The sequence below is a fragment of the Microcaecilia unicolor genome, chromosome 5 (genome assembly GCF_901765095.1).
Source record: "Microcaecilia unicolor chromosome 5, aMicUni1.1, whole genome shotgun sequence".
Classification (NCBI taxonomy): domain Eukaryota; kingdom Metazoa; phylum Chordata; class Amphibia; order Gymnophiona; family Siphonopidae; genus Microcaecilia; species Microcaecilia unicolor.
In genome coordinates this window covers 292645110-292658450 of record NC_044035.1, presented here as the reverse complement: position 1 = coordinate 292658450, position 13341 = coordinate 292645110, and positions in this window count along the sequence as shown.

Sequence of the window (13341 nt, the reverse complement as noted above, 5' to 3'; positions counted from 1 at the left end):
TAAAGAGGTGGGCTTTCAGTCTAGATTTAAAGGTAGCCAAGGAAGGGGCAAGACGTAGGGGCTCAGGAAGTTTATTCCAGGTGTAGGGTGCAGTGAGACAGAAGGCGCGAAGTCTGGAGTTGGCAGTAGTGGAGAAGGGAACAGATAAGAAGGATTTATCCATAGAGCAGAGTGCACGGGAAGGGGTGTAGGGAAGGACGAGTGTGGAGAGATACTGGGGAGCAGCAGAGTGAGTACATTTATAGGTTAGTAGAAGAAGTTTGAACAGGATGCAAAAACGGATAGGGAGCCAGTGAAGCGACTTGAGGAGGGCGGTAGTATGAGTAAAGCGACCCTGGCGGAAGACAAGACTGGCAGCAGAGTTTTGAACCGATTGGAGAGGGGAGAGGTGACTAAGTGGGAGGCCAGCAAGAAGCAGATTGCAGTAGTCTAAACAAGAGGTGACAAGAGTGTGGATGAGGGTTTGGGTAGAGTGCTCGGAAAGAAAGGGGCGGATTTTACGGATGTTGTAAAGAAATAAACGACAGGTCTTGGCGGTCTGCTGGATGTGAGCAGAGAAGAAGAGAGAAGAGTCAAAGATGACCCCAAGGTTTCGAGCTGAGGAGACAGGGAGAATGAGAGAGCCATCAACAGAAATAGAAAACGGGGGGAGCAGGGAGGTGGGTTTGGGGGGAAAATGAGAAGCTCAGTTTTGGTCATATTTAATTTCAGGTGGCATTGAGACATCCAGACAGCAATGTCAGACAAGCACGCTGAAACTTTGGTTTGGATGCAAGGTGAGATATCAGGGGTAGAAAGGTAGATTTGGGAGTCATCAGCATAGAGATGGTAGGAAAAGCCATGGGATGAGATTAATGAACCAAGGGAAGAAGTGTAGATAGAAAAGAGGAGGGGACCAAGAACAAAACCCTGAGGTACGCCGACAGGCAGAGGGATAGTAGTAGAAGAGGATCCACCAGAGTGAACACTAAAGGTGCGGAGGGAGAGGTAGGAAGAGAACCAGGAAAGGACAGAGCCCTGGAATCCAAGTGAGGACAGGATATCAAGGAGTATGCTGTGATCGACAGTGTCAAAGGCAGCGGAAAGATCAAGAAGAATGAGGATGGAATAGAGACCTCTGGATTTAGCCAGTAATAGGTCATTGGAGACTTTAGTAAGAGCAGTTTCGGTTGAGTGGAGAGGGCGAAAACCAGATTGTAGTGGGTCAAGAATAGCACATAATCCCATAACACCTAATAAAGCATAATCTTATTTAAAACTAACCCTCAAATGACAAAATAAAACAAGCCAAAAAAGAAGAGTCATAGAGTTCCAATTTAAAGTACCCATACTACTACCCAACCCAAGCACCCAAAATACAACCTGCAGGCCAAATGAAGCCATTTTCCACCACAGCTGTCTGGCTGTGCCTGAGATAATGAAGGCTTGAAAACAACCGGGTCTTCAATTTAGTTTCTTTTAGTTACAAAGCAAAAGAATTCCATGAGAGAAGTGCCACATAAATGAAGGCTGATTGGTAAATTCAAACTTAATATGTGCCGGTTATGGCAGTCAAAAGCTTCACATTAAGACTTACACCAGAAGAAGGTCCACTAGATAACCCATTATTACAAACAGCTCTGAATCTCTGTATCTGACCCCCAACCACTGTAAAGCCAGTGTGTGGGCACTGGATGTCCTAGGCAAATAAGCCTTGCCCCCCTTCCAACAACCCTGACTACTTTTTGCTCCCAAGCACTCTTCATCCTCTTTCTTCTTAAGTTTGACACATCAAGCATGTTCAAAACGCATGGTTGTGGCCTATCACTTCCTGATGCTTATCTCGCAATGCATGAGCTCAGCATCAAGAATTGCTGGTCCAACAACCACACATTTTCAATGTGCTAATGATACCAGTTTTATGAAGGGGGATGAAGAGCTGTGGAGAACCACCGCACAAACTCCTGCCACCCTGCTCACTAGATTTAATTCTCTCTTTGGCTGCTGGAGCTTGGGAATCTCTGTCAGCCATGCTACTCCACCCATCCACCTTTATTTGTTGTTTTGCCCTGCTCTCCAAATTCTGGCCCCATAGGGAAATGCCTAATGGTAGGTGAAAGGTTTTGTATCCTTACACAAATCCTCTGAATTATCTAGTCCTAGAGATTTAAGATCTGTGGAATCTGCCAGTGGCTTTATTGCCCACCTGAGTTCCACATTAAGCACAGAACTATTTCATCATAAAACAGGTTGCACTGAAATGACTCTCATATCAAATCCAACCTAACGGAAACCATAAGCATTTTCCAAATGGAACACATTTGATTTCCAGTACTGTATTTTATCTATGTACATCATCTGTTTTTTGTAGATATAGCTGGAATTCTCCAATTTCCTGGGAACTCCCTCAAATTTACAATAAATTCATAAGAACACAAGATGTATCATGCTAAGTCAGATCATAGGTTCATCTGAGTCATGTAGAAGTACCCAGCAGATTATATTGTGGTGATCCCTTTCCTGTTGTTCATTTACAGAAGTAAGAGGTGGCAATCTTAAGTGCTAGAGCAACCTGTTATTCTCTTGTTCTTGCTCATGTTCACACTGCAAACTCAAGTATTTGCTCTACGGAAGTGTGTTCTTTGGCACATGCTCATTTCATTAGTGTGCCTTAAAAATGGAGGGGCACTTTTTAATAAAATGTATTAGGTGCTAACACACTCCTAAAGCAGATTAAAATGGTGTACCACAGGACGCACTCAGGCATCCTGCAATAACTAGCAAACTTGCATGTGCTAACTGCATGATAAAAAAAATATTTTTTGAGGGGGAGGTTCAGGGGCATAGAGTTGGCATTTCTGCACTGCACCTGCATTACCATGCGCTAACTAGTTAACACACGGATACTGCATGAGCCCTCACTGCCTACAAAATGGATAGCAGTAAGTCCACTCGTGGTAATTTGACAAACTGGTCACATGCTAATGGCAACATTAGCACGTAGCCACTAATACAAATGTAACCCGGGTCTCACCCATTCACTAACTCCAGCCCAGGGCCACAAAAGATAATCCTTACACAAACTTCACAGTCTTCGTTCACTCTCAGGCCACTCTTACCACACACCTCATTTCCAGACCACTTACAATCGAGTTGGGGTGGGTCAATGGTCTGGAATAGCGATCCGGAGGTTTGGGAGTCACTTTTCCAGTTCTGGGTTCCACTCAGCTCTTCAGTCCAACCACACTGCACTCCGAAAGATTTACTAACCAAACTCAACTTTACTGTAACTTCCACAACAAGCAGTTTGCAACCAGTCATTTATGTAAACTCTTATTTAACTCAATCTCATACTTCTGTAGTTCCACAGGGAACACCTATACCATTTTCATCATGGGTGTAAGTACAGGGGAGTCTTCTCTTTTTTTTATTTATTATTTTTTGGGCTATTCACATATTCACAAGCACCCCTGTCTATGCCTATCCTGTTCGCCCAGTGTAACCTCAGGGTTGGTCTCTTCTCCACCGATTCACTCCACTACCACCAGGCACAGTCCCTTTTGGCTATCCTCCTTCCTTGGGTGTACCTCACAGGGCGGCACCCCGGCCTTGAGCAGGCTACATCCTGACCTGAAACCTGCTTACGGACAGGACTCCCCAATCCGTTCAAAGCTCTGACTCCTTCATCAGTTGTTGTGAGTGGGCAACAACTGCTCCCTATTCATATCCAAATCTTAAGGTGGCATTCTAGGATCCCCCTTCTTCTTCGGGTCACTTGGCAAAGGCTTGCAGGCAGCCAAAGTCCCTTTCCTGCTCTTCCTTTCCCTTTTTATATCCTTCTAAACTCCTCCCAAATCTGTCACTCTACTGAACAGGCCACTATCTCTCTGCATTTTCTTTCAAACCTACTCCCCTTGAGCTGGGCTTCCTCCTACCCAGGGACCTCACAGTCACTCTCCCCAGTGACTCTCTACAGTGACTTACTCTCTCAAGGATTACACGTAAAAATAGAAAAAAGTCATTTTTACGGCTGCAGTAAAAATGGCCTTAGCATGTGGGAAAACCCCACTTAAAGGCATATTAAGGCCACTTTTTATTACAGCTTAGTCAAAGGACCCCTTAATGTGCACTAAATCAATGTAATGTACGTTAACCTATAAATTAATCCAGTGCTTCTTAATTTTTGTGTGGTTGTGACCCCATGATTGAGGTCAAATAAATTGTGTGACCCTCCTGAGTTGCAGAATTATAATACACCTATGGAAAGTCCACCCAGGTCATGGCCCCAAATTTGGGTTCTGTGACCCCATTTGAGGGCCTGACCCACAGTTTAGGAAGCACTCAATTAACCCATTTATTAAAAAAAATTTAAAATAAACAAGTAACATGAAGCAAAAATCTGAAAAGGCCAACCAGCTTATTTTCGAAAGTGAAAGGTGTCCAAAAAGCGACCCAAATCGGGAGATGGGCATCCTTTTCCTGTGGGCGCCCAAATCGGTATAATCAAAGCCTGATTTTTGGCGTCCTCAACCACAGTCCGTCGCGGAGACGAACAAAAATCACGGGGCTTGTTGGAGGCGTGGCGAAGGCGGGACTGGGGCGTGGTTATTGGCTGAGGAGAGATGGGTGTCTTTAGCTGATAATCGGGGAAAAAAAGACGTTTTTACCGCGATTTTGGGTCACTTTTTTGGACCCTTTTTTTTTCACGAACAAGTCCCAAAAAAGTGCCCCAACTGACCAGATGACCACTGGAGGGAATCAGGGATCACCTGCCCTGACTCCCCCAGTGGTCACTAACCCCCCTCCCACCAAAAAAAACCCACTTTAAAAACTTTTTTTCCCAGCCTGTATGCCAGCCTCAAATGCCTTACCTACCTCCATGACAGCAGAATGTGTTCTATCCTCTGACAGCCTTTCCCTGGTTCTGATGTGGGTCTCGGGTGAGTGTGACACCTTTTCTGTTAAGGGCACTGTAGAGTCACATCACCAATGCATTGTGGTGGGTGTAGGGTATTGGGCTCCGTGATTCCACTAGCTTGTGTTAAATGCTCACGATGTTGGTAGTTGGTAGGTTCTAGTCCCATGGTGCTTTTCCCTCTGCTTACTGGATCAGAGTGTGCCCTGTTTTGTTTCCGGTAGTCCATGAGGTAGTGGCCATTTTTGTAAGCCAGTTTTAGATCCCGTTCATGTGTTAACCACGTTACAGCACTTAGTTCTTACCTTGAATGTTGCTGAAAGAGGGCATTGTACACCATTCTGCCAGCTGGGACCTACTGCTAGTCTCAGTACCAGCGAGACTCATTGCCAGTGGGGCACAACCTCTGATCTGCAGTTAACTGTGAGTAAACGTGCTTATTCAAATAAAGGACGTTTTCAAAGACATTAGTCTTCAGGTGTCAACTGCTGTGCCAAGGTTATACAGCAGCAACAAGTCCTGTCCTTGGAGTACTTTTAGTGGGTACTGCAGTGCACTTCAGACAGGCAGACCCAGGCCCATCCCCCCCTACCTGTAACACTTGTGGTGGTAAATGGGAGGCCTCTAAAACCCACTGTACCTACATGTAGTTGCCCCCTTCACCCCTAAGAGCTATGGCAGTGTTGTACATTTGTCCCTCCCACGACCAAATGGCTTGGATTAGGACGTTTCTGAGCTGGGCGTTTTTATTTTCCATTATCGCAAAAAAAAAAAAAAAAAAAAACACCCAGCTCAGAAAGGACCAAATCCATGGTATTTGGTCCGTCCAAACCGTATTTTCGAAACAAAAGATGGAGACCCATTTTTTTCAAAAATACGGTCTGTCCCGCCTCTTCACGTACCCATTTTCGGACATAGACGCCCAAGGAGATGGGCGTTCGCGTTCGATTATGCCCCTCCAAATGAACCAAACATAAATCAAAAATATTTGTGCTAATATCCCTGGATTCTGTTAACTACATATTTATGGAACCCAAGAAGTTGAGAGAATTATTATCAGCCAAAGAAAGTAGTGATAGATTAACCCAGGACGCCCAATAGAGAGAGTGAAAGTGCTGAGCTCTCTGGCTGTGGGTGTTCCTCATGCCTCTGCCCTTTGGTTTGCTCTTTTTTTTTCCTGTGAGTTCACTCAGAAATTTTTACCTTGTATCTTGTCCTTAAGTTGTGGTCTAAAAGATGTAAATTTACCTATGTATAATTGATATTATTTTTTTTTTCTTCTTTTTCTGAAAATAAAAAAAATAAAAAATAAAAGTATTTGTGCTCTATAATTAAGCACAGATGTCATAGTTCTGTGCTTAATGTAGAAATGCTCCCAGACTCACCTATGTTTTGACCAGCTTCATTTGTCTGAGAAAGAATTTGCCCAGATATACTGTAATTTAGCCAGTGAGGAGTGTTGGGGAATTTCAACCACCGGTGTCCATCTGGTTAATTCCAATAGTTATAGGAACAGAGAGAATAAACAACACAACATTGGAAGAAACAGCAAACATGATGAAGTCAACCAGGAGTAGGATAAAAGAAGCAACTTTATTGAAGACCCAGCATGCGCCGAATTTCGTCAGATTGCCAGGAATCATTCTCAAATACAAAGTATAGCACTATGCTTCCTGTGTTGGGTCAATTTCAGTCAAAGACAGAATCCCAAATCAGATAGCAATCCGCCGAAATACAGTCAGTGACATGCCCCTCGTAACAAGAACACTGGTTGCCCATCTCTTATAGAATCACTTACAAACTCCTTTATGTTGATTCATAAGATTCGCCACTCAGGCGAGCCCTATTACTTTTCCTGTTTGCTTATTCCTTATTCCCCTCCTCGGACACTATGCTTTTCCCGAGCTCATAATTTTGCCATTCCTTCGCTGCATGCTATCTGCAATGCTTTTGTCCGTATTTGTATCTTCACCGTGCTAGGTCTCACATTGTGGAATGCTCATCCAATCAATTTCTGGCTAGAAACACTCCCTCTAAACCTATTTCTTTGAATTAGTTATTGGCCCGACTTGAATAATGTTATGACCTTCAGTTAGGCTCTGCTGCAGGGTTGTTTGTTGCCTTTGCAGGTGGTAGTACTTTTGTGTTTTATTTTAGGATATCATTATTTGTGTTTGTCTCTCGGACTTATTTTTGAAAGAGAAAAACATCTAAAAAGTGGCCTAAAGCAGCATTTGGACATTTTTCTAACTAAAAAGGCCAAATCAGTATATTCAAAACCTATTTTTTAGATGTTTTCTATGCAGTTCATCTGCAGTGCATCCAAATCTCAAGGGGGCATGTTGGGGGTGTGTTAAGGGTGGGATTTGGGCATTCTTAAAACTGCATGTTTTTATTTTTTCCATTATGGCTGAAAATCATCCAAGACTTGGAGGGGAATAATCGAACGGCGCCGGCGAAATAGATTGCCAGCGATCTATTTTGGCGGCGCTGCAAACAGCTGGCCGGAACCGTATTATCGAAAAAGATGGCTGGCCATCTTTTCTTTTTTGTAATACGGTTTGGCCCGGCTAAATGCCAGAGTTCACCGGGTTTGAGATCGCCAGTTTTGTTTTTCAGCGATAATGGAAAAAAAATGCTGGCAATCTCAAACCCAGTGAAATCCAAGGCATTTGGTCATGGGAGGAGCCAGCATTTGTAGTGCACTGGTCCCCCTGACATGGCAGGACACCAACCGGGCACCCTAGGGGGCACTTCTAAAAAATTTAAAAAAAATATACAAATAGCTCCCAGGTGCATAGCTCCCTTACCTTGGGTGCTGAGCCCCCCAAATCCCCCCCAAAACTCACTCCCCACAACTCTACACCACTACCATAGCCCTTATGGTTGAAGGGGGGCACCTACATGTGGGTACAGTGGGTTTGGGGGGGGGTTGGAGGGCTCAACACTTACCACCACAAGTGTAACAGGTAGGGGGGGATGGGCCTGGGTCCGCCTGCCTGAGGTCCACTGCAACCAACAAAAACTGTTCCAGGGACCTGCATACTGCTGTGAGGGAGCTGGGTATGACATTTGAGGCTGGCAAAAAAGGTGTTTTTTTTTTGTGTGAGGGGGTTGGTGACCACTGGAGGAATACGGGGAGGTCATCCCCCATTCCCTCCGGTGGTCATCTGTTGAGTTGGGGTACCTTTTTGAGGCTTGGTCGTGAAAATAAAAGGACCAAGTAAAACTAGCGAAATACTGATTAACACCGCTTTTGTTTTTTCCATTATGCGCTGAAGCCGGCCATCTGGTAGCCATGCCCATGCCCACCCATGTCCTGCCTTCGCTACATCACCGACACGCCCCCTTGAACTTTCGCCGGCTCGGCAACGGGAAAGCGACGATGGTGTCAAAAAAGCAGCTTTTCATTATACCGATTTCGCCGCTTTTGAGAGATCGACGGCCATCTCCCAATTTATGTCGGAAGATGGCTGGCGATCACTTTTCGAAAATAAGCCCATTGGACGTTTTTCAGCCATAATGGAAAAAATAAAAACATACAGGACTAAAACTAAGATGTTTTGAGCTAAACCTGTTTTTGATGTACACACAGAAGAAACAAGATCCTCACAGATGTGAAAACATTCAGGAAAACAGCAAAGACGACTCAAAGAATAACACAGTTGATGCTCCAAAGGCTCTAAAAGTTCGTGGTTCAACACCAAGACTCAACACAGCTGTGTTTTGGTCAATTTGGCCTGCCTCAGGATGGTTGTCTGTGAATTCCCTAAGAAATGTTACCATGTAAGCTACAGTGAGAAATGTCTGTCACAAGTGAAAATCTGCCCCACCACCCTACTAATTGTCCCACATCCAAAAAATAATCACCTGCTAACTGCCCCGCATACCCAAAAACTACCACCACAAAACTGCCCTAGCCCTGAAACTGCCCCACCATCCCTCAAACTGTTCTCCCCCCCCAAAAAAATATTCCAACTTCCCCACCTCCAAAATTACACTTGTAAACTGCACCACCACATGCAGCTATTCTCCCTCCCTCCCAACACAACACATGCAGTGAACCCACAGAACAGAAATACACACACACATACACATAGAGTTTGAATGCATATTTTTTGTATTGTTTACGAACTCCTGAAGCAGGCCTCTGTGGCTGAAACACGATTCGTGTTGAGTCCATTATATACAATGGAGAAGGGTAGTTAGTGGGGTTCCTCAGGGGTCCGTGCTAGGACCGCTGCTTTTTAATATATTTATAAATGATTTAGAGATGGGAGTAACTAGCGAGGTAATTAAATTTGCTGATGACACAAAGTTATTCAAAGTCGTTAAATCGCGACAGGATTGTGAAAAATTACAAGAGGACCTTACGAGACTGGGAGACTGGGCGGCTAAATGGCAGATGATGTTTAATGTGAGCAAGTGCAAGGTGATGCATGTGGGAAAAAAGAACCCGAATTATAGCTACGTCATGCAAGGTTCCACGTTAGGAGTTACGGACCAAGAAAGGGATCTGGGTGTCGTCGTCGATAACACACTGAAACCTTCTGCTCAGTGTGCTGCTGCGGCTAAGAAAGCGAATAGAATGTTGGGTATTATTAGGAAAGGTATGGAAAACAGGTGTGAGGATGTTATAATGCCGTTGTATCACTCCATGGTGCGACCGCACCTTGAGTATTGTGTTCAATTCTGGTCGCCACATCTCAAGAAAGATATAGTAGAATTGGAAAAGGTGCAGCGAAGGGCGTCTAAAATGATAGCGGGGATGGGACGACTTCCCTATGAAGAAAGACTAAGGAGGCTAGGGCTATACAGCTTGGAGAAGAGACGGCTGAGGGGAGACATGATAGAGGTATATAAAATAATGAGTGGAGTGGAACAGGTGGATGTGAAGCGTCTGTTCACGCTTTCCAAAAATACTAGGACTAGGGGGCATGCGATGAAACTACAGTATAGTAAATTTAAAACAAATCGGAGAAAATTTTTCTTCACCCAACGTGTAATTAAACTCTGGAATTCGTTGCCGGAGAAAGTGGTGAAGGCGGTTAGCTTAGCAGAGTTTAAAAAGGGGTTGGACGGATTCCTAAAGGACAAGTCCATAAACCGCTACTAAACGGACTTGGAAAAATCCAAAATTCCAGGAATAACATGTATAGAATGTTTGTACGTTTGGGAAGCTTGCCAGGTGCCCTTGGCCTGGATTGGCCGCTGTCGTGGACAGGATGCTGGGCTCGATGGACCCTTGGTCTTTTCCCAGTATGGCATTACTTATGTACTTATGATGTGAACTCTTGAATGCGTTATACGTTTTGTTCTGCATCCCCTTTGGTGTCACCTTTGCTGTGTTTGCCTGCTTTTAATGAATATCATGAGTCATGTTCTTTTCTTCTCTCCTTTGATGCTACACTTAAATTCAGCATATAGTTGTATTAATAATTGCAACTTTGATCTTTAGGCGCCATCTGGTGGCCAATTATTAGCCAGCATTCTAAAGAAGGGATTTAAAACTTTTTATTTTTGCCATAGAGTAAATATTTCTGCATGGCCTTTCAGCATCTATAAACCTGTTCAAATGAAAGAAATGCTCAGCAGAGGCTGGCCATGTATGTATGTATATATATATATATATATATATATATATATATATATATATATATATATATATATATATATATATATATATATATGGCCAGCCTTGTATTGACATTGTATTGTATTGACATTGTAAGTAGTAGACAATCAAAAAATTCAAAAAACTGCACAGAGTATTTAAATTAGAAACTACCAATTATAAACCAATACCCTGAATCTCAGTTGCTAATTTGGCACTTATATCAATTATTTATATTTGTTTATATATAAAACATAGCCTCAAAAGCCCAGGGTACATTTAAATTAGGACACCAGCTGTAATGGCTAACATCATAGGCTCCTCCACCTCCCGAAAACACCTACAGAGTAAAAACTTCCCAAATATTTTAATATTGGAAGAAAAAGTCTGTAGTAAAAAACGGAAGGAGAGGTGATGACTATTACAAATGTTTGATTTAAGTGCTCAAATGTGAACCGACAGTATAGGGACCCTTCTGTTTCGCTGCTTCTTCAGGAGAAATTCAAAATAACAAATGTCTGTTTTTCATTTCAATCCTCGTGAAAGTAGTAGACTATACCATACTTTGTATTGTTATTTGAATATTTTTACTACTGTAATTGTCTATTGCTGATGTTTGATTTATTCTTTGCTTTACACCGCCTTGAGTGAATTCCTTCAAAAAGGCGGTAAATAAATCCTAATAAACATAGATAGATAGATAGATAGATAGATAGATAGATAGATAGATAGATAGATAGATAGATAGATAGATAAAGTACTACACTTGTCTAGCCTTGTAACATTAAAACATCAATTGCTATTGATGTAATTTCAGTTGACTCATGCTTTTCTGCAGGCGAAGTCCACACCCAGCAGACACAAAGCTGTTCTTTTCTTTAATTTGCCTCACTTACAGGAGTCTACCTATGAAAACGATCTGATTCATTTAAGAGCTATATATAGCAAGAGGGTGTAACTGTGCTGAAAGTTGAAGGGCGGTCACTCTTGGTCTCACATATTACATAAAAGATTAGACTTCATCTATACTTTTTCCATAATCGGTGCTGCAAATTGTGAAAATAATGGCAAAACTAGAAAAATATCTTTTGCATACCTATATGGTAAGACAAGCTAATACAGGTTGCAGGATTTGATGTGTGATAGCACCATCTGGTGGATACTCAAGGACAGTTTAATAAAAAATATATATTAAAAATGCAACTTTAAAAAAGATTTTAAGGTGGACCGTAACAGAAATAAAGTTCAATTTTAAAAGTGGATATAAGCATAATAAAATACCAAAAGAGAAACAGTGTGAATATTTCAATGCAAGTGAATAACATGCATCAAACCAATCCATTCATATATGTACAACTGAAAATGTTTAGCATACTAGATTTTAATGTCATTTCTACAGTAGTCACCATATCAAGAGCAAAATGAAACCAGAATCTACTTAAATCTTGGAAACATGCTTCTGAATCTATTTTGACACCTCATGTGAATTCTGAAGAATTCGCCAACAATTTCTAACCTTCAACGAGCCATGAGTTTTATCCACAGTACAACCTACAAGGTGTGGGGTGAACTAGTCAGATCTTGCCAGGTACTTGTGACTTGGATTGGCCACTGTTGGAAACAGGATGCTGGGCTTGATGGACCTTCGGTCTGTCCCAGTATGGCAATACTTATGTACTTATGCACATCTGAAGGCAGGCAAGTGGTTTTCTGATATGACTTAAGATTAGGTTCCTGTTCATCCCAAATGTGGACGTAGAGCACCTCTACATAGACATTTCAGATTTCCATGGAAACTAATTCCATGTGTATGTGTACTGGGCACTCTTCTATAAGTGCTATAGCATATGACTGCAGGAGACTGTACGTGTGGGCCGAGCATGGGTATATTTCTGTGGAAGAGGAGCCTAATGGTTAGTACAGTGGATTGAGAACCTGGGGAAATGGGTTTGATTCCTCTGTGGCTCCTTGTGACTCTGGACAAGCTTACCTGCTACTAATAATTTCCCTAGAAGGCTCACAATCTACATTTTGTTTCCTGGGGCAATGGATGGTTAAGTGACTTGCCCAAGGTCACAAGGAGCTGCAGTGGGCATCAAACCTAGTCACCAGGATCAAAGCCCAATGCATTCACCATTGGCTACTAGGGACAGAGAAAGTATCTGTATAAAATATGTGAACTGCTTTGGTTGTGCCACAGAAAGGCAGTATATCAAATGCATTAGCCTTACTTTTTAATATCTGCTTCACACGTTGCATTGCACATTTAGGTGTGCCCACTCATGCCAGCCATTGGCCTGGCATAAATGGGCACACTTCAAATTCAGAGTGCCTAAATCAGCTTTGGTACATAAGTGCTATTACAGAATTGATGCCCCATTTTGGCACCAATTTCGGAGCACACAGTTATAAAATGACCCTCATAGGCTGTTTGCACACTGCGACTTTGGCCCTTTGTATGAAGTATTTTCCCATAGAAAAAAAATGGGAGAAGATTTTTATTACGAAGGTCCTGGCATTCCTCTCATTTTGTACAGAAGGATTTTCAACAGACTAATCAGATCAAGCCACATGTTTGCATTCAGGCATTACACCATTACAGAGAACATATATACAACTGTATGACACCAGCACAAGTCAGCCCTGCCACTAGGGCAGCAGAACTTGGGATGTGGTGTGGCTCAGGCACTGGAGAGGGCGACTCCCTCTTCCCTGTCCCCCTTCTGGGTGTGCTGCCGCTGCTGCACTGTCTCCTCCTTCGCTCATGTACTGCCATGACCCATCCCGCTCTGATGCAACTTCCTATTGGAGGGGGATAGGACTTTGTAGTGTT